This window comes from Camelus bactrianus, chromosome 11 (assembly GCF_048773025.1).
Source record: "Camelus bactrianus isolate YW-2024 breed Bactrian camel chromosome 11, ASM4877302v1, whole genome shotgun sequence".
Classification (NCBI taxonomy): Eukaryota; Metazoa; Chordata; class Mammalia; order Artiodactyla; family Camelidae; genus Camelus; species Camelus bactrianus.
Window position 1 is genome coordinate 6,717,830 of NC_133549.1, and position 21,071 is coordinate 6,738,900.

Here is a 21,071-nt window from a genome sequence, read left to right on the forward strand (position 1 = left end):
CCATGAGGATGACTATCATCAAAAAGACAGACGATGACAGGTGTTGGCTATAATGTAGAGGTAAATTGGAACTCTCATAGTCTGCTAGTGGAAATATGTAAAACGGTGCAGCCACTTTGGAAGCAGTCTGGAGTTTCTAAAAAGGCCAACCGTAGTTTCCTTATAACCCAGCCATGACAACCTCAGGTATGCAGCTGTGAGAAATAAAACATAGATCCCAAAAAAACTGGTATAGAAATGTTCACAGCCAAATTATTCCTAATTAAAAAAAAAAAAAAAAAGAATACAAATTGCGAGGGCACCAGTTCACATACGAGTCACCATCTTGAGGCGCAGCCCCGCCCCCAGACTACAGGAGCCAATCCGCGCGCTGCTGCCAGGACAGGCCCCGCCCCAGAGCACTCCTCAGCTGCGCCCCTCCCTCCGCCTACCGGCCCGCCGGTTGGTCAGGCAGGGAAGCAGCAGTAGGCAGTTGGTCTGAGTGGCCGGCGGTTCCGAAGCCCCGCAGCTCTCCCGAGGCGGCTGCTGTGGCGGCGGCGGCGGCGGCAGCGCGGTCCTTCCGGGAGGCACGGCGCGGGCCGAACGGCTGCCGTGGAACGTTGAGCGCAACGCGCCGGCGACGGCAACGGCGGCAGCGGCGGCGGGCGCGGGCCCCGAGCTGGTCCGCGGGCAGGTGTTGGACGTGGGGCCGCGCTCCAGCAGCCTCATCCGCGAGGGCTCCTACCACGTGGTGTGGTGAGTGTCCGCGCCCCGCTTGCCGGCGGCCCCTTCCCGGCCTCCCGCTCGGCCTCGTTGGCTGCGGCAGTGGCGTCGGGCCCGACTCGCGACCCCGACCCTGGCCGGACCGCAGTCGGGCTGCCCGCCATCCGCGCGCCGGGGGTCTCGGGCGGGGCCGGGCCGCTCCGGCCGGGGCGTTACTCGCGGCTCTTCCCGGGCGGCCCTCGTTGGCACGCGGAGTTGGGGAGGAGCGCGGGGGGCGGAGGCCGGGACCCGGGGACCCCGGGACCCCGGGACCCTCGGGACGGGAACAGCCCCCAGCCCCAGGGTGCTCGCCTAGCGGCCTTCCCTTGACGTCCCTATAGTGAAGCCGCAAATTACTTAAGATGCTTGAAGAGGTGGCTGTGGTCTGGGCAACGGTTCTCAGCGGCGGGTGTGCACAACTTCGAAGTCATCATCTTGTTTGCCTCCCTCCCCTGCCTTTTCCGCGGTCGGCTTTGGTTCAGCACCTTCCATGGTGCCAGGGGTGCTTCGCTGCGCTGGCTTTCTAAAAGACATGTAGTGGCACCAGTGTGGGTGTGGAATGTCTCCATCTTCAAGTGTTTAAGTGAATGTGGGCATGGTACTGTTCGCGTTTCAGGAAGGATAAGTCAGCATGGCTGTTGTGATTTATTTAAGGAGTCTTTTGGAGTTGGGCCTAAATTGACTTTTTCCCTCTTTTACACCCCCCCCCCACCCGTGAGCTCTCATACTAGCATAAAGGCATCCAGAGGTTTTAGCACAATGACTGTGGACTTTTCCTGTTAAAGCTTTAGTAGCCAGTGCGTATGCCGCCCTGATGGAGTTCTTGCAGAACCACATGCAGGCTCCCTTGTCTGGCTCCAGGTCCCTCAGAAGTGTTCGTGGGATGGGGGTGATGGTGTTTTTTGTTTGTTGTTTTTTGTTTTTTTATTAGAACCAATTACCTGTGGTATTTTGTGCTGACAGAGACTTGTGGAAGTGTGGGCTCCCTTACATCTAAACCTTCATATGAGTGTGTCTTTTGTGTTGAATGAAGGAAGCAGACTATTTATGAACACTTCCTGTCAGGTACTCTGCTAGGTACCTTATCTCATGTTACCTGAACAGCCGCCTGCAGAGAGGGAAGGGCAGGGCTAGCTCTATTTCAGATGAGAAAGTGTTTTGAGGTGAAGCCAGTTCCTAAGGTCGCACAACTAAAGAGTCAGTCTTGAGACTGTAGCCTGAGATCCTATTTCAGTTGCCAGAGCTCTTTTCATTACCCCCTATTTTCCTTAATTAGTATTATTAATAATTTTGAAATTTTAGCATGTTTTACTCTTACATGCAAATTTCTTTCAGAAACGTATTCAAATTTGAATGGTCATAATTTTAGAAATACGTAGAGGGAATATTTTACCACATACGCTAGCTAGGTACAAAGACTAGTTAAAATTCTTTAAAAAAATACTTGAATATTTGCATTCTCTTCAGGAGCAGAGTGCTTCACCGTACACAGCTGTGAAGATTCTCGTGAACTCAGTAGGTTAGGAGCCATAAGAGAAATTAAATTAAGTCAGGCCTAAAAGAAATAAGGTCCTAGAAGGTAACAGAAAGAGGGTACTACCCACGACATCACTTATCTGGAGTAGGTCTGATTGCTGTGCACCTGCGGGTATATGTGCTAGTCACCAGGTCTCATTGTGAGGGGCTCAGAATTGCCCATCACATCCTTGGGCCCTTAGAAAAAATTAACGCTTAAATGTGTACTGAAAAAGTCTAATTTTATGACATCTCAGTCAAAAGTTTTTTTTTTTAATCTGATAAGAATTTTTACTAGCCTGAAGACGATTTAGATCTGGTAACTTTCTATCTCGGCTGTGGACTTACGTGACTTAAGTCTCTATTAGGTGAAATGTCAAGTCCACTTACTACAATTTATTTTTCCTTTCTTAAGTAAGATCCAAGTACAAATAATATTGGAATTAGAATCCTGGGTCTAGATTATAATTTTGTATCTTCAGGTTGATGATATTTCATATGTTTAATTTACATTGTACATTATTAATATTTAGTAAATGTTGGTTAACAATGCTGGGTTTTGAAGGATTTCTTGATTGAAATATTAATAGTATTTGAAGAACTGATATTTTTAAAAGCTTAATGTTTCCAGGACTTAAAATTTTAATGAAAAAAAATTTTTGTTTAGTTTTCTGAATCTGTTCATTAGGAATTTTGCCTTTTCCATGAAAAGTCCTTTCCTAAACATTATGTAGGGGATATAAAGTGTGGAGTTGGAATTGAGCCTTTCTGAGTGGTGTGATTTTGATAGAAAGATAATAGGTGCAAGTGACAATCTAAGCTATGGAATCCAATCCTGGAAAAGGACTTAGGTGGCAAATTGTGGAGGACTCTGTAGGCAGAAAGGAGTTTGATTTTAAGTTTGTGCAATGGAGAAGCATCAGAGTTTTTGAAAAGAGGCAGGCACATGATCAGTTTTGAAATTTTGGGAGAATCTAGATTGACACAGGTGGAAATGACAGGAGGAAACTGAGGTGGGGAATCAGCTAGGCTAGTGACCTTCTAAAGGTGAAGTGAGGTAGCGGTGTGGAGGATGGAGATGTTAGAGTCAATAATGGGCTCTTGTCAGAGGAGTGGTGGACTTTTCATCATGGCAGGTATGGGATGCAAAGGATGATGAGGTCTTGCAGTGTGAGAGGCTTAAGAGGTGGGATTTGGATTTGGGAGAGATTCTGAGACAGGACCTGGTGATGTGGTATTGGGAAGGTTGTTAATTGCAAGGCTTCTAGCTTGGGGACATGGTGGTGCCATTATTAGAGGAGGAATACTGTAGGCAGAGGAGGTTTGTTAAGGAGAAATAGTGAGTTCTGGTTTGGACTTGTTAAGTTTATGATGCCAGTAGGTCCTTTAGGTTGTATCCACAAGGCATCCTGAAAATAAGAGGGACATAGAATCTGGAGAAGAAAATTTGTATAAGTGGTAGGTAGTCTGTTGTACAGGAACACAGAGTCTTATTTGAGATCGTTGGTTAGGTGAAATCACATACATATATTCTGTGTGTTTATCTTTTTAGTAAACAATCTGTATCATCTGGTAGATTTTCAAAGGGTTCATTATCCCAGAGAAGTTAGGAACCAGTGAGACAGAACAGAAAGACCGAAGAAGAATCCTTGGCAAGCAAGCAGTTTTAAGAGGTGGGCAAAGGAAGAGGAAGCTTAGGACTGGTGAGATGTAAAAGACTCAGGAGAAAAGAAAAAAAAAATGGTATGAAAGAGAGAAGTTGAAGCTGTATGCTTCATCATCTAATTAAGGTAACCATCTATGTTGGATAAATTCAGCTTGAAACATTTTCTGAATGTGACTGAGAGGTCGTGGGGTCATCTCCATAAATCTGATAATTGAAGGCTTGAGAGGAGACAAGATGAGAAAAAATCTGTGAGCTGAGCCTAAGGAATGCCTGACTTTAGGTGTCCTTAGAGGGCAAGCTACAGAAGAGGAGGAGGAGGTGTGGTCAGAGACCAGAGACCTGGTAGTCTGCATTGTCGGAGGAGCCGGGGACATAGTGGTCACTAGGGATCGGTACTGAGGACTGTAGAGAGCAGGGTGCGGCTGGAAGACAAGCTGTTGGATTTGTTGACTTTCAGCTGTCCTCAAAAAACATAGTTTTAACAAAAATTTTGTCGTGCTCATACTCTTGATGGTACAGTATCTGGTCCTGTTAATGTTTCTGTGATCACAGCAGGCTGGTAAGAACTACCATTTAGTCAATGTTTTCTGGTATTTTTTAAAGCATATGTTCATCAGTCCTCTTAACCACACTGCAGCGGTGGTTCCTTTCAGTAAGTGGGAGTCTGAGACACAACGAGGTTGCTTGATTTACCCACAGATACCCAATTAGGAAGTGGTAGAGCATCTGTGTCTGCTTCCTAAGTGATACTCAGCCAAAGATTAGAGTTGAGAAAATACATGCTTTCAATAGCAGAAAATATCTATTGTCTGCTTTTTGCATGGTTTGCTTTTTAGCCTTTTAAAAACCTTTCATGCAAGGTCATTCACTTAGAATTCATTCAGTACCAGTTCTCTGCAAGGACTCACGTGGCACCTGCCCTTCAGTAGCTCTTGTTCCAGACCATGGGGTGCAGTTGGGTGGGAACACAGAAGCCCCTGTAGAGTGCTGTGGGTGACAAAGGCCTGAGTGGCGTGCGGCTGTCCATGTCTGGCTTCACAAACCTTCGCGCTGGGTGTTGGTGTCTGACTGGGAGTTTGCCGTGAGACGTGCACTCCGGGTAGAGGAGAGTGCACACGCCGAGGCACAGCAGTCTGAACACGGCACAGCTGGTCAGGAAAACCAGGAGTTGTCTGAGAAGTGAGGCTGTGGGTGGGTGCCTTGGGGAGAAAGCTGGAGTGGAGGCAGCTGGGGTGAGTGGGGCCGAGTTCTGAAGGGCTTTGTTTTCTGAAGATTTGGGACTCGATTTGGTCGGGGAAAGTCCCTGAAAGATGCCCCTTTTCTGCTGGTTCCTTGTCAGATTTTGTGTTTCTCTCTTTGTCTCTCTTTGACTCTCTACCTACTGCACTTGTCTTTTATGTCTACTTACTTAGGGCTACTCAGCGGGTGTGATTTTTATCCAGTCTCCAGGGGCATTGAAATGTACCTGGGTTTTGTTTTGCTTTTTGTTGTTGCATTGACTGGAGGTGTTTTTGGCCTTCGGTGTGTATGTGGTGGAGGTGGATGTGCCAAATGACCTGCATGCAGTTTGCACACAGCACGTTCAGTCCCTGCACCAGAGGAGCATCCTGTTTAGATGCCAGTGGAGTTTCCCTCCAGCCCATCCCCAAGAAGGGCTGGACCCTAGTCAGGTCCTGCGTTCCTCTGAGATTCATCTCCTCCATCAACTTGTCCTTATTACTTTCAGCTCTAGCCCTCCCTCCATCCCTCCCTGGGACTTTGCTGGGTATTGGTACCACCTGTTTGAAAGGCAGGACCAGCAGTGGTATAAATCATGTACAGAGGCTCCAGGCCAGATTCCTAGTTGTGCTGGTTTAGCTGTTAATTTAACTTTTAATAAAGAAGTCTCTTGTATGGTTTTTGGAGCTCAAAGATGGGAGGAGACCATCTTACATGAGCAACAGAAAACCCAGAGCTTCTGAACAGTTTTGAATGCAAGTAAAATGCAAACAAAATTCATTTTGATGTTAATAGCATTCCTAATAATGTTCTCCTGGTAGTTAGCTATAATTTATATGCCACTTCTGATGAATTTAATTTGTATGTTCTCAATTCTCAAGTATTAATAAAAATACTTTAATGAAAAGCATCCTAGTTGAGTTTTCCAGGAACTATGCACAGCTTATTCCTCACCTTGCTTGCAGTTGTGTACCTACTAAGTAAAAATCAAGCGATTCCCTCAAAAACATCTCAAGCGACCCCACCACACATCCAGCCTGCTCTGCCCACCCACCTGCCTGACCCTGAGATGCTGTTTCTTCCTTTTTTGCTTCTCTTTTCTCTTTCGCTTCTTAAGTCTCCCATGCATTGGAAAGCCAACAGGATAGATGGTCTCCAGGGTCTCTCAGATGCGCAGTCTTAGGGCAGGCTCTGGACTCTGAACCCATCCGTGGCTGGTAGGAACTGGGGCTGGGGTGTAGGGGTGAGGTCTGTGGGACTTCACCATGACCAGCTGACTGACATTAGTTGCAAGCTTGCCTTCGGTGCTGTGGTTTCAGAGTCCTTTTCATCCTCACCTTGGAGGTATTAGTTTTTACACTGTACAGATGAGGAAAGCATGTCTCAGGTAACTTGTCCAGGGTTCATAGACAATGTGTAGCAGAACTGGGATTTGTCTAGACCTCAAAACTTGTCATTATTCTTTTTTTCCCTAAACTACTGTATACTTTCCTCTGTTGTGGCAAGTTACCTGGAAACGTGCTTCTTCCAGCCTGGGTTCCTGAAGGTACTGGCACCAAAGTATAAAGTGATGATTGTCATGGCAAATGTGGGCCTGTTGTGGAGATGGAAGAAGGAGGAAGTAGAAACTTGGAAGGGGTGAGTAAGGTAGGGTCAAAGCAGCTTTATTTTTTATCAGAAACGTGTTTATCAGTGTTGATCCTTCTGACTCCTGCTATGTACCTCCACCTGTTTCTTGATTTTCATTCATTTAGGAATGATACTGAGCATGTTTTTGACCTGTGTGCTAAGCAGTAGGATCGAAGTGGTTTTTACTTTTTGGTGTTTACAGTCTCACAGAAAAGTAATCACATTTACTGAAAATGATGAGGTGCAGAGCGCTACCCTTTATACCCATAAAAAGTGGAGCAAAGCTTTGAGGAGTAGTCCAGGAGGGTTTCCTAGAGGAAGTGCTGTCTAAGCTGGGACCTGGAGAATGACTTAGAGCTAGCTGAGTGAAAGAGAGGGAAGGGTGTTAAAGTGTTTCAGGCACTACTTGTGGCAAATAGGTTGTAGAAATTGGGGAGTTTGTGATTAAGATCCAGGAATATTTCTCTTGGTGTTGCACAGACAGAAGGAGCAGTTAAAGCTTCAGTTATGGCTCTAAAACTAGATCGTAGGAACTAAAAGATGGTAGAAAGGTAGGAACTAAAAACTAGATCAAGGCAGCTACTCCCCACCCTCTGTACATTTACAAAATCTTGTACCCTGCATCTCTGCATAGCTGGTTTATTTTATTTGTTTCTTCTCTTTTCATTTTTACCACATCCCCATGCACTTGGCAGAAGAGAGCTGACCTTAGCTTCCCAGGAATATGTGCCTTCAGAGCACTCCGACTCCTGGGGGAGAGAATGTGATCCAGCTTAGACTAATGTCCACACTGGTCTGGGCAGCTGAGGCCCAGGTGGAGTCATCTGATAAGGCTGAACCTCTCTAAGGTGGTGCAGTGAGGTGGGGGTGGTCATGAGATGTGTCCCGCTGACCTCTGACACTTACCAGGGTAGCTCTTGGTGCTGCTTCCCCTGCTCTTGTGCTGGGCTGAGGCCTGCTGATGGGGGCCGGGGGGTGGGGAGAAGAGGGGAGGGGAAAGTAATTTAGGCAGGAGAGGGGCTTTGGGCTGCCTTTAGGGTGCTTCTGATTTCCTATCTCTGGTAGTATGGGGGTGGCAGCCAAACTGGGTGGCGTTCTTTACAGTGTATTTAATATTTGATACATATCTAATGTGTGAGTTATGCAGCCTAACCGTAAACACCCAGGAACCCACCACCCACTGACTGACTTCACACCAGATTGTCGGAGGCCCACGTTCTGATCTCTGGCTGTGAGTCTGTACAGTAGAGCGGGGAAGAGTGTGCGCTCTGGACACCTGTATGTGACCTGAGCTTGTTTTTCTCTCCTGTAGTGAGGGGGTAGCGATACCCATCTCAGGGTTGGGAGGATTGAATGAAACACATAGGTAAGCGCTGAGCCCTTGGCCTCGGGTTAGTGCTCTGGTTGTTACTCCCTGGAAGTGAGCAGGCCTGGTGAGACCAGTGTCCTCCCTCCCCTCAGTCTCTTGGACATCGTCCTGGAGTGTGAAGCAGAGCCTGTGGAAGTGAGACTGTCAGACTTGGGTCACAGGGTTGTGTGGTCTAGGGCAACATCCTTTCCTGGTGGGATTTATCACTTAGAGAATCTTCTCTGCCTGGCCCTGGTCCATGTTCCCACCCACCCTAAGGAGTGCTGCAGGTGGTGTAGGAGACAGACTGATAAGGAAATAGATTACTGTGTCACTTGGTGAAAACACTGACAGGAGATAATTCTGGACAGAACCGCTAACTCCACCTGGACTTCCCAGTTTCTAATTAATTCAGCAAGTGGTGTCAGAATACACTAGGACACGTACTAGTTGTTCATCTACTTCAGTGAATAAAACACCTAGTCCCCAGGCAGCTCATGGACGGTGGATGCCTGGCTTAGAGTGAGCCCATTCCATAGGTGGTTGTTTGGTTTTGCTTATGTTTTCCTCTGCTGTGCAAAAGCTTGTAAGTTTAATTAGGTCCCATTTGTTTGTTTTTGCTTTTATTTCTATTTCTTGATGAGACTGCACTAGGAGAACTTTGCTGAGATATATGTGAGATAATGTTTTGCCTATGTTACTTCTAGGAAGTTTATTGTGTCTTGTCTTACGTTCAAGTCTTTAATTGATTTTGAGTTTATTTTTGTATATGGTGTGAGGGAGTATTCTCACTTCATTGATTTACATGCTGCTGTTCAGTTTCCCCAACACCATTTGCTGAAGCAACTGGCTTTATTCCATTGTATGTTCTTACCTCCTTTGTCAAAGATAATTGACCAAAAGTTTGTGGGTTCATTTCTGGGCTCTCCATTCTGTTCCATTGGTCAGTAGGTCTGTTTTTGTACCCATGCCATGCTGTTTTGATGACTGTAGCTCTGTAGTATTGTCTGAAGTCTGGGAGGGTTATTCTCCAGCCTCATTCTTTTTCTTCAGTACTGCTATGGCAATTCTGGGTCTTTGTGATTCCATACAAATTTTACTATGATTTGTTCTAGTTCTGTGAAATATGCCCTGGGTAATTTGATTGAGGTTGCATTAAATCTGTATGTTACCTCAGGCAGTATGACCACTTTAACAATATTGATTCTTCCAATCCAGGAGCATAGGATATCTTTCCATTTTTTAAAGTATTCTTTAATTTCCTTAATCAATGTTTTCTAGTTCTCCATGTATAAGTCTCTCACCTCCTTGGCTAGATTTATTCCTAGGTATTTTATTACTTTGGGTGCTGTTTAAAAAGGGACTGTTTCTTTACTTTCTTTTCCTGTTGATTCATTGTTAGTGTATATAAGTGCAACTGATTTTTGTACATTAATCTTGCATCCTGCTACCTTGCTGAGTTATTTGATTAGTTCTGGTAGTTTTGTGTGGATCTTTTAGGTTTTTCTATATATAGTACCATGTCATCTGCATATAGTGACACTTTTACCTCTTGTTTTCCAATTTGGATCCCTTTTATTTCTTTTTCCTTGCTTGATTGCTGTGGCTAGGACTTCCAAGACTATGTTGAATAGGAGTGGTGAGAGTGGGCAACCTTGATAGTCCCAGATTTTAGTGGGAAAGTTTTTAGTTTTTTACCATTGAGTACTAAGCTGACTGTAGGTTTGTCATAAATAGTTTTTATTATTTTCATATCTGTTCCCTCTATACCACCTTGGTGAGAGTTTTTATCATAAATTGGTGTTGAATTTTATCACATGCTTTTCCTGCATCTATTGAGTTGATCATGTGGTTTTTGTCCTTTCTGTTGTTGATGTGGTGTATTATATTGATGGATTTGCTTATGTTGAACCATCCTTGTGTTCCTGGGAAGAGTCCAACTTGATCATAGTGTATGATCTTTTTTAAGGGCTGTTGGATTCTGTTCGCTAATATTTTCTTGAGGATTTTTGCATCTATGTTCATTGATACTGGTCTGTGATTTTCTTTGTCTTTGCCTGGTTTTGGTATCAGGGTGATGGTGACTTCATAGAATGAGTTTGGGAATACTCCCTCTTTTTCAGTCTTCTGGAAGAGTTTGAGAAGGACTGATAGGAGTTCTTCTTTGTATGTTTGGTAGAATTCTCCAGTGAAGCCATCAGGTCTGGACTTTATTTGTAGGGAGGTTTTTCTTATTGCTTATTTGATTTTATTACTAGTGATCGGTTTGTTCACGTAGTCAATTTCTCTCTATTTTTTTTAACTTTTTTTTATTGATTTATAATCATTTTACAATGTTGTATCAAATTCCAGTGTAGAGAACAGATTTTCAGTTATACATGAACATATATATATATTGATTGTCACATTTTTTTCTCTGTGAGCTACCATAAAATCTTGTATATATTTCCCTGTGCTATACAGTATAATCTTTTTCTTGATTCAGTCTTGGTGGACTGTATATTTCCATAAACTTGTCCATTTCTTCTAGGTTATGCATTTGTTTCTATATAGTTGTTCAGAGTATCCTCGTATGATATTTTATATTTGTATGGTATTGGTGATCCTGGATTTTTGTTTGCAGGAAGTTTCAAAATTTCCTGATTCAGCAAATCCCCTTACTAGTTATCAGTCTGCTTTGGAGCTCTCTGGGCTTCCTGTAACTGAGTGTCTGTTTCCTTTCCCAGGTTAGGAAAAGTTTTCAAACCTCATTTCTTCAAATATGTTTTCTGCCCCTTTTCTCTTCTCCTTCTGGAGCTCCTATAATGAGAATGTTACTCTGCTTGAAGTTGTGCCATTAATCTTGTAAGCTGCCTTCACTTTTTTTTCCTTCCTTTCCCTTTTTGCTTCTATGTTTTAGGGAGTTCCGTTCACCTATCCTTGAGTTCACGGATTCTTTCTTGTCCTTCATCTAGTGTATTTTTAAGTTCAATTATTGTATTCTTTAGTTCTGTGACTTCTGTTTGGAACTTTCTTATATTTTTTAACTGTTGAAGTTCTCACTGTGTTCATCCATTTTTCTTCTGAGTTCAGTGGGCTTTTTTGTGAGTGTACTTTGAATTCTTCATCAGGCAAAGTACTTATCTTCATTTCATTAAGGTTTTCTCATGGGGTTTTATCTTGTTCTCTGATTTGGAACATTGTCCATAGTCTGCTGTTTCTTCATTACACTTGACTCTCTGTGTTGGCTTCTATGCATTAAGTAAAACAGCCACCTCTCCCAGTCTTGAAGAGTTGTGTGGGAGATGAACTTTGTCAGTTAACCCTGCCTACGCTTGGTTGTCAATGAAACTGTGATTATCCAAGCAGCTTTTTTTTATTTTACCAGCTCCCAGCAGTTGAGGGTGTGCCAAGTCCAGTCAGTATCCCAAAGGGGAGGCTCTCAGTCAGCACCAAGATTCAGGCTGATTGGAATCCAAACCCCCCAGTAAGAACTTTTAAAGAATACAAATATACTGAGTCTCGGGACTGTAATTGTAGGCCCTGCTGGCCCCCAGAGCCAGGAAGTCTGGTGTCCCCTGGAGAACAGTCACAAATCACAGGGCTTCAAATAGGTGTACAAGCTCCTTTCTGGGAAATGTCAGTGAGCTGTAGCAAGGCAGACTGAGAGTGTAATGATGGCATCCCCAGCCTACCTTCCCTGAGAGCACCTCGGTAGCCTCCTGATGTGTGCCAAACCTGAAGCCTGCCTCCAAGTCCAAAACTCTAAAGCTAGGAAGAAGGCCTTTTTTCACATAAAGGCTGGGGGTGTGTCTCAGTCCAATGTGCAGTGCCCTGAAAGTGGTAGGCTGCGAAGAAGTGTGTCTCCAGTCCCTTGGGACCCAGACATGCAATCAGTCCTGCTCCAAGACCAGGTGATCAAGGAGCAACCCCTGAGTGGAAGCCATGAAAACTGGGTCATCAGTGTGTAGACATTCCCCGCTTGGAGATACTGGCACTCTGGAGCCCATCAGAGGGAGAGAGCGAAGATGGCTGGAGTGAGGCAGTGGGAGGTTGCAAAGACGGCACCTTCTGAATAAAGGGGAGCAGAAGAACAAAAAAAGAAGAATAAATACAGCAAGACAGAGGGAGAGCGGGGAAGATGGCACCTGCTGGCTGGAGCATGCAGTTGGCACCCAAAGGGAAGGGAAGGAAAAATAGATGGGACTTGCCGGTTTTATTAAGGCAGAGGGAGAGCAGGAAGATGGCACCACCACCAGCCTCAGTCCCTGTGGAGTAGCCCAGCAGCCCCTGCCCCTCAGACCAATGCTTCAAAGTTAGGAAATGAGTCTCTTTCAGACAAAGTCTGGGTGCTTTGCAAAGGGCTGCTTCTGCACTTGGCCCTGGGACCACGAGCACAGGCCCTTTAAGAGGGGTTCCTGAATTCACCACATCCTAGTGGGTCTCACAGCCATGTGTCCTGAGGGTCTTGCAAGTCAGATGCTTTGGGGGTTTCTCTCAGTTGTCAGTCTTAAAAGTATGAGTCCCCAGTGTGGGGGTACAAACCATTCACACCTCAGGGAGAAGTTCCATGTTTTGAGCTCCCTCCTGAGTGTGTGCACACCAGGGGTGGGGTTTCTGGTGAAACTGTGTCTCAGCCTTTCCCACCTGCTTTGTTGTGGTTTCCCTCTTGTTTGCCTGATGTGAAGGGGTTGCTCCACCATTTGTTAGGCTTTTCCAGAGGAAATTGTTCCACATGTAGCTGTAGATTTGGTGTGTTTGTGGGAGGAGGTGAGTTCAGGATGTTTCCATGGCCCCACCTTGAACTGAAACCTATTGTATGTGTTTTAAACTTTGGTTTCCAATTGCTCAGGTCACTGCTAGTATATGGAAGTATGATTAATGCTGTGTATTCATGTTTATGTATGGATCTCATATTCTGGGATCTTGCTAAAGCCATTTATTATAATTTATTATGAGTTTTCTTATCGATTCCTTGGAGTTTTCTCCACAGACAATGATGTCATCTGTAAATAATGACGATTAGATTTCTTCTTTTCTAGTTGGTATGACTTTATTTCCTCTCTTGCTGCACTGCACTGACTAGAACCTGTAGTGCTAAGTTGCAAACTGACAGAAGAGAGCAGACATCCTAACATTGTTTTCGAACTCAGGAAAAGCACTTATTCTTTCACCATTATGATGTGGGATGTGGGTGTTTTGCGGATGTTCTTTGTTAGGTTGAGGTAGTGCCCTTCTGCTCCTGTTTCTGAGCATTTTTTATGTAAGTGGGTGTTAAATTTTGTTTAATGCTTTTTCTGTATTAATTGATGTGACTGCATGGGTTCTCTTCTTTAGACTCTTCATAGGGTAGGTTACAGTGTTGATTTTTGACTATTGAACCAGGCTTGCATTCCTGGAATAAATTCCACTTGGTGATCATCTATTCATGTGGATTCTTATGGTAGGTGTTCTTGTGGATTTCTTGCTGTAGGCTAAATTATGGTTCCCCAAAGGGGTCCATGTCTAATCACTTCTATGACAATGTGTGAATGTTAACTTGTATGGCAGAAGGGAGTTTGCAGAAGGAACTAAGTTAAAAATCTTGAGATGAGGTTATCAAATTTTCTGGGCTTACTTGATATAAAAGGAGGTACACAGGAACTGAGTCAGAGAGACCATGAGGTGTTAAAAGTAGAGACTAATGTGATGCACTTTGACGATGAAAGAAGGGACCAACTGCAAGGCAGGCAGGCATCCTCTGGAAGCCAGAAAGGGAAAGGGAACAGATTCTCCTGTAAGGCCTCAAAAGGAATTAGCCCTGCTGACACCTTGACTGATGTCAGACTACTGACCTGCAAAACATTACTGTAATAAATTTGAGATATTTTAAGCTACTAAATAGTAATTTGTAATTTAATGATACAGTTTGTAATTTTTAATACTTTATAATAATTTGTCATAACAGCCAGAGAAAATGAACACACTTATATTTTGTTGAGAATTTGTCTGGGTGTGTATCCATATTCCTGGGTGTATTTGTCAGAAATTTCCTTTTTTGAGCTGTCATTGTCAGCTTTTGGTGTTATGTTATGCTGGCCTCATAAAATAAGTTGGGACATAATCACTTTGCTTTTACCTACTGAAACAGATTTTGTGGAATTCATATTATTCTCTGTAAACGTTTGTGGTTTTCAAGGAATTTACCCATTTCATGTTTCTTTTCCCTGTGTGTGTGATTTTTTTTTAAAGTGTAGTCAGTTTACAATGTTGTGTCAATTTCTGGTGTGCAGTGTAATGCTTTAGTCATAAATGAACATACATATATTTGCTTTCATATTCTATTTCATTAAAGGTTACTGCAAGATGTTGAATATAGTTCCCTGTGCTTTACAGTATAAACCTGTTGTTTATCTATTTTATATATTGTAGTTAGTATCTGCAAATCTCAAACTCCCAATTTATCCATTCTCACTCCCTTCCCCTCTGGTAACCATAAGTTTGTTTTCTCTGTCTGTGAGTCTGTTTCTGTTTTGTAAATAAGTCCATTTGTGTCTTCTCCTTTAGATTCCACATTTAAGTGATATCACATGGCATTTATATTTCACTTTCTGGCTAACGTCACTTAGAATGACCATCTTCAAGTCTATCCATGTTGTTGCAAATGGCATTATTTTATTCTTGTTTATGGCTTGAGTCGTATTCCATTGTGTAAATATACCACAACTTATTTATCCAGTCATCTGTCGTTAGACATGTAGGTTGTTTCTATGTCTTGGCTATTGTAAATAGTGCTGCTGTGAACATTGGGGTGCATGTATCTTTTCCATTTAGAGTTTTCTCTGGATATATGCACAAGAAGGGAATTGCTGGATCATTGGGTAAGTCTTTTTAGTTGTTTGAGGAATCTCCATACTGTTTTCCGTAATGGCTGCACCAAACTGCATTCCCAAAAACAGTGTAGGGGGGTCCCTTATAGGAGAAACTGTTTCATACGCAAATACAAATCTGTGTTGACACCAGTCCACACACAGTTCCAGCTGTGTGTGGGAAAGGAACAAATAGTAATTGTGGGGCGCATTTGCAGACTCGTTAGCCCCTAAGGCCACAGCAAGATGGGTCATCCTCCCTCACCTGGACAAGATGCTCCCGCACAGAAATCCCACAAATCCCACAGCGATGCTGACTGTCATTCCCCTTTTACACACCTTTAACAGACACCCCATGAACTTCCTCTCAGCCCTTTCCCCTTGTGTCCTTGGGATTAAGAGGAAGCTGCCTCCACCACTCCCCACATTGCAATAATCCCAGGAGGCTAGAAGAGGCTCCCTCTACAATGGTGCAGAGAGGCAGAAAGCCCTATCTTTCAGGCCAGGTCTTCCCCTCTGGTCAGGACACCCAGACAGGAAACCCTGGCCTGTCATCTGGCCCCCTCAGGAAAGCTGACTGAAGCTCCCCAAAGACAAGGGCTGCCTCCAGGCTCCATTCTAGAGAACTGGTTCGTTTCCAGAGGGCTGAAAGGCATGAAAACAGCTCTCCATCCCTAGTCTGCTCAGGGATGCAGATGATGGGATGCCCCACAGGCCCGTGGCCAATCAGGCTCGAGGGAAAAGGACAATGCAGGGGTCCCTGGGGAAAGTGAGAGCTGCAGGCTGCCAGGAGCAGTGTGAGGACCTCGTGTCAATGCAGAGGAAGAGCTAGTAAGCCCCCTGTGGATCTGTAGCTCCTGGGACCTCCTCAGCCTCCTTCTCAGGACCCCTCTCTGTAGAGCAGCACAGACAGGAATAAGACTACAGTGGTCTGAGATCATTTCCAGACAAAAGTGTCATTATTCACATTTTACATACATCACCCCAAGGTGCTGCTCCCACCCACAGCCATCCAGATCCACCCCCCAGCCTCTTAACTCCCCTCCACCCTACACCACCCGGGCCCTGATGGTCCCCCCTCCTTCCTTGTCCTTCCTCCCTAACCCCCACATCAGCTGGGGTCAGCACTGAATGAGAAGAAGCCCTAAGGTCCCCGGGGGACCCCCTGGGGGATGGCAGTGGAGGGCTGGCCTGCTGTTCCCTACTGGCTGCAGTGCCTCTTTCTCCTCCTCCTCCCTGTGACAAACAGGTCACACCTCTTTTTTCCCAGTGAGGGGTGAGCCAGCCCCAGAGTTAAGGCTGGCCTCCCAGAGACCCTGAGGTCAGGCTTGGGCAGGGACAGCTTCCCAGCAGGTGCTGGGCCTCCACTAGAGGCCGCTTCCTTGACTTGGCAGCTGGTGGAGGTGCTGGGCTGAGACCATTTCTCTGAGGGGAGGGGGCCTGGGGGGCCCCCCGACCTCCAGGGCAGACAAATCTCAAGGGCCCTGGGGCAGAGCTCTGGGACATCGCCCAGGGCCACAGGCTGGACTGAGAGGTTGGGGAGCCTCCCCTTCTCACTGGGCCCATCCCCTGGCCCTGGGGCCTCCCTAATAGGAGACGTCTCTCTGAGAACTGAGGCATCCCTGGGTCCCAGGCTCCGTGCAGTGCGCTTTTGACCCCAGGGAGGAGAGGGGCTGTCCAGCCTGGAATGGAGGGAACCCTGATGTCCTGGAGAGAATAAAGCATTTGGTGCTGAACAGGCCACTGTCTGCTCGGTAGTGCCTTAGAAGTTCCTCAACATCAACATCTGGTGGGCTGTCTTTATCACTGACCCCTACCTGGGTGCCTTGGTCACGTGTCTGGGCATCTAGGCCAACATCAGACTCACGAGGACTTGTGTCCAAATGGGATGCACTGTGACTGGTGGGTGCCCACACACCCAACTTCTCCTTCAGGTCCAGGAGTCCTTTCTGCACCAGCTGGTAGGAGGGAGGTGGACAGTGACTGGCCCCACATACATGGTGAGGGGGCAAGGAGGGCTGGGCAGGGGGGTGATAGCATTGGGGAGCAAGAAGGGGGAATGTCGCCAGGACTCCAGTCAAAGTACAGACACTAGAGCACTCCTGCTGTCCTCCTGGGCCTTATTCCCAGCTGTGTGTCCTTCCTGTCCCTCTTGGCCCCCATCCTCTCCTTCCTGTGGTCCTGCATTGCACCCAGTCCCTAGCAGGCCCTCCACAAGGCCAGGCCTTCCAGGCAGGGGAGGGATGAACAGAGCCATGTGGGCCTCCTGTTCTGCGGTCCCATCCCTCCCCCGGCTGACCTGGGTACTTGCCTCCCTTGGTTACCTGGGTGTCTCTTGCCTTCCCTCTTCTACCTGGGGTCCATCCCTCCCTTGTCTCTCTGAGTGTCCCTGCCTCCTCTGGCTCACCTCTTCAAGGGTGAGTTCTTCCTCCTGTTCTAACTCCTCAGCTAGGACCAGGAGGTCCAGCTATGGCCCTGGGGAAAGCAAGTCTGCCAGGAATCGAGGGTGAATGACTGCCTCTCCCTAAGAAGGAAGGAAGAGGCTGTGAGTATCCTTGGCCTGGGGTAATCTGTGAGCCAAGAATACCAGCAGGGAAAGTGAAAAAGAGACCCACCCCATTGTCCTCCATTAGGTAGCATGTTTTAAACCACCAAGGCAGTCAGCTGCATGTGCGCGTGCATGCACACGCATACACACAACCCCCTCAGGGACAAGGTTCAGAATTTAAGTCCCAAAGACCCAGCAGAACCCCAGTCCTGGGTGCTGAGAGTGCCAGTCCTTGGAATCTTGCAGCCCCCAGGCTCCAGGCCCAGCCCACCTTGGTGATGCAGGCTTCCTGGGAACACAGCTTGTCAGAGTAGCTCAGGAGATCTGGGTCCATACAGGTCCCGTTCTCTTCCTGCTTCAGTTCATTTCTGTCCTCTTGGAATTCTGCATCTAGCCCCCCAGTGGCTGAGGGGACAGGCCCCGCCAGCTCCTCCATAGTGTCCACATGCTCTTTCACAGCCTCAGGGGGCATCTCCTTAGGTGCCCTGGTCTCCCAGGGACACTGGGATGTGTGTAGCTTCCTGGGCACACACACTGGGGCAGAGCAGGAGGAGGAAATAAAGGTGAGGGGCCCCTGCGTCCAGCTCCTGACCATACAGCACACATGTTGGTTTGGACAGTGTTTGTATGGCACGGACATGAGTGTGGTTGGAGTCAAGACTGCCTGCATCTTCACCCACAGTGATGGGGAATGAGGAGGGAGAGGCAAGGGGGAGCTTCTAAGAGAGTCACATGTGAGGAAGTGTGGAACTTCCAATTTTCCAAGTATCTCCCCATCCAGCTCACTTCTCAGGCACACTTTACAGGGTGTCCTTAGTCAGGGAGGTGAGAATTTCGTAACTGACTGTCCTTAGGGAGGTGGGAATTTTGTAACTGACCAAATCAATACCCCAGGGTGACAAAGGGCAGCTGAGTCCCCCTTGATGGCTGTTGAGGTGACCCCCTTGAAGGAAAAGGACTGATGTGGGGACAATGGCCATCCCTTAGCCCTTGTTACCTTTGTGTTCAGCTCCCGTGGGCATATGGGTCCCTGGCTGAGGGCCCAATTTTCGGGTTGGGGGCCCCCAAGTGTCCGGCTTTAGTGGCGCTGGAAGAGGCAGGCCCTGTACCCCCTTCATCCACTGCACCTGCTGAATCTGCATCTCCTTCCTTGCCTCAAACTCCATGAACCTGAGGGATGAGGGAGGCACAGGCCATGCTGAGAAAAAGGCCTGGGCTCTGCAGCCCACCAAGGGAGCAGAGATGGAGGCATCAGAAGAGGTTGTGCTGGGGACAGTCGAGGCCTGTGAGGTACTGTCCCCAGCAAGGGGCTGCTCCTGGGGCAGATCCCAGATCTGGGGACACCCCTGCCTCCCAGTGCTGGGTGGTGTTCAATAGCATAGACCCAGGTTGCTGAATTGAAACAGGCCTGCATGGAGGGCCTAGAGAGGAGACCAGGAAGGATTCATGTGGACTGTACTGAGAGCACTACCTGGATGTGACGTCATGTGACTGTGACTTCTGGGAGAACGGAAGCCCTGGAGGGCAGGGTTGTTGTCTGCTGGATGGCATTAAATGATGGTTGTTCCTAGGAAAGCACCTGTCCCTAGTGGACCTTCCTATTTGAGGAATGAATGAGCCCAACCAGCCCCAGCACACAGATCTGAGTGGACCTGGGACCCCACTTCTCCCTCCCAGGGGTCCCTGCTCCCACTCTCCTAGGACAGGGACAGCTATTGGACCACAAGTCCCTTTTGAGATGGGAAAACAGTTCCACCCAAGGCCAAAGTCCCAGTGACCCAGGAGGCAGAGGCCTCCTCATGGGCAGGAGGACAATGACCAATTAGCCCAAACACATCCCTTCCAGCTGACCTTTCCAGGGGCCAGGGCACCCCAGAAAGCACTTTGCATGAAGGGCCCACTCTGTTCATACCCTCCTAGGGCCTGATCCTCTCTTGACCCCAATGTGCAGAGGGGCAAACTGAGGCTCTGAGAGGTAGAGTGACAATCCCACATGTGACTGCTAGTAAGTAGCTGAGTCACCAATGTCCCATGAGGACAGAGTGCTCACCTTTGGAACAGAAGGTCCAGCACCTGCTGGGCAGTGGTGAAAGCTCTATAGTTGCCCAGGAATGTGTGCAGGTAGGAGGGGTTGCTGCCAAGGACAGGAGGCACCAGGATCATCACCAGCTTCTCCAGCCTGTGTCGCTGGAGGCTCCACACCCTGTAGGTCTCATCCCTGCTCCCTGATGGTCCATCTCCCCCCCTGGGGTGGAAAGAGGAGAGACATGAGTCAGAGGCAGCACCAGGGACCCCCAGGGGGTTTGGGCTGGAGCTCAGACCAAATGCTCAAGCCACAAGGTCTTGTGCCAGAGGTGGAAGAAGGGAGCCCTGAGCAGATTCACAGTTCTCAGCATCACCAGTATGAGGGGTGGAGGGCAATGATTAAATGCATTAGTGTCTCAGATCATTGTGTCAGCACAGCAGTGACAGCACCTCCCTGCACCTCATCCCTGTGACTGCTGCCACAACATCCCATTCTAGAGATGAGAACACAGAGGCTGATCCCTGGGTGGGAGGGATCAGGGTCCTCAGGCCAACGTGGACACGTGGGGATGGAGGAGAAACAGGACAGTCTGTAGAAAAATGCATAAACTTCCTTGACTTAACATGAACTGAGATTCTGTCAAAGTCTCTTGAGATTCTGACTCGTATGAGGGCACTGACTTTGCATCTGGCCAAGGCAGGGCCTGGGTTGTGAGGTTGGGTGGGAGAGATGGGGAATCAAATTCCTTTGCCAGCAGGTCTTTTAAGAGGGAGCCCGGGGAGGAGCGGGGCAGCTCTGGGACCGGGGGCTTCCTGGGTGTGGAGTATCCTCACTCGCGCTCACCCTGAGCCTGTCCTGGGCTCTGCTGGTGTCGTGGGGCACCTGCCCTTCCTGCAGGAAGATGGAGTGGGGGACTCCATGGACCAGGTCCTGTCCCATCTCCTGTGTGGAGTCCTGCAAACACAGTGCCGAGCAGCCAGGCAGAAACCTCAGAGCCCTGTCTGCTTGTCCTGACTGGTTCTCAGACCCATGAGGCATCTCCAGTCCCGACACAGACATAACTCTCTGCACAAACCTCAATCAGGGACAGAAAAGCTGACAACCTGAGGGCCTTGGATTCTCATTGGCACAGATTAGAGGCCTCTCAGGAGTCTTCTTTAACCCTGATGGCCCTGTCCTCGGGTGTGGCCATGACAGGACCACGAGGTTACCATGTGTTCAATGACTCATTCCTGCCCAGAGGTGCCACCTCCCCTCAAGTCCCCCTTCCCCCACATGGAGACGAGGGGAAGTGGGCCTGCCCAGGGAGGGCTCCCAGAGGAGGCTGGGCCAGGACTGGCCTGTGCCAGGGCACCCTGTGTTACCTTAGGTGATCTCCTCATAATAGACCAGAAATGTAGGGGTTGAGGATTCAGCCAATGCCTGCGGCCTCTCAGAAACCTCTCACTCCAGGGTTTCCTGGAGGAGAAGCCCCGGGAGTTTGTGAAACAGAAGAGAACATGTTTCTCTGTGAATTGTCTCCAGCCACGTGAGCTGGCTCTGGCACTGTCACT

The 21,071-nt window shown here is 47.5% G+C and overlaps 1 protein-coding gene across 1 annotated transcript in view; it reads left to right on the forward strand.

Annotated features, from left to right (window-relative positions):
- The first annotated feature begins 442 nt into the window (after positions 1 to 442).
- Positions 443 to 21,071, forward strand: part of LOC141579018 (uncharacterized) — a 151,975-nt gene continuing 131,346 nt past the window's right edge. The window contains exon 1 of the mRNA XM_074373131.1: positions 443 to 735. The gene's annotated coding sequence lies outside the window, so the exon portion shown is untranslated. The remainder of the gene's footprint in view (positions 736 to 21,071) is intronic.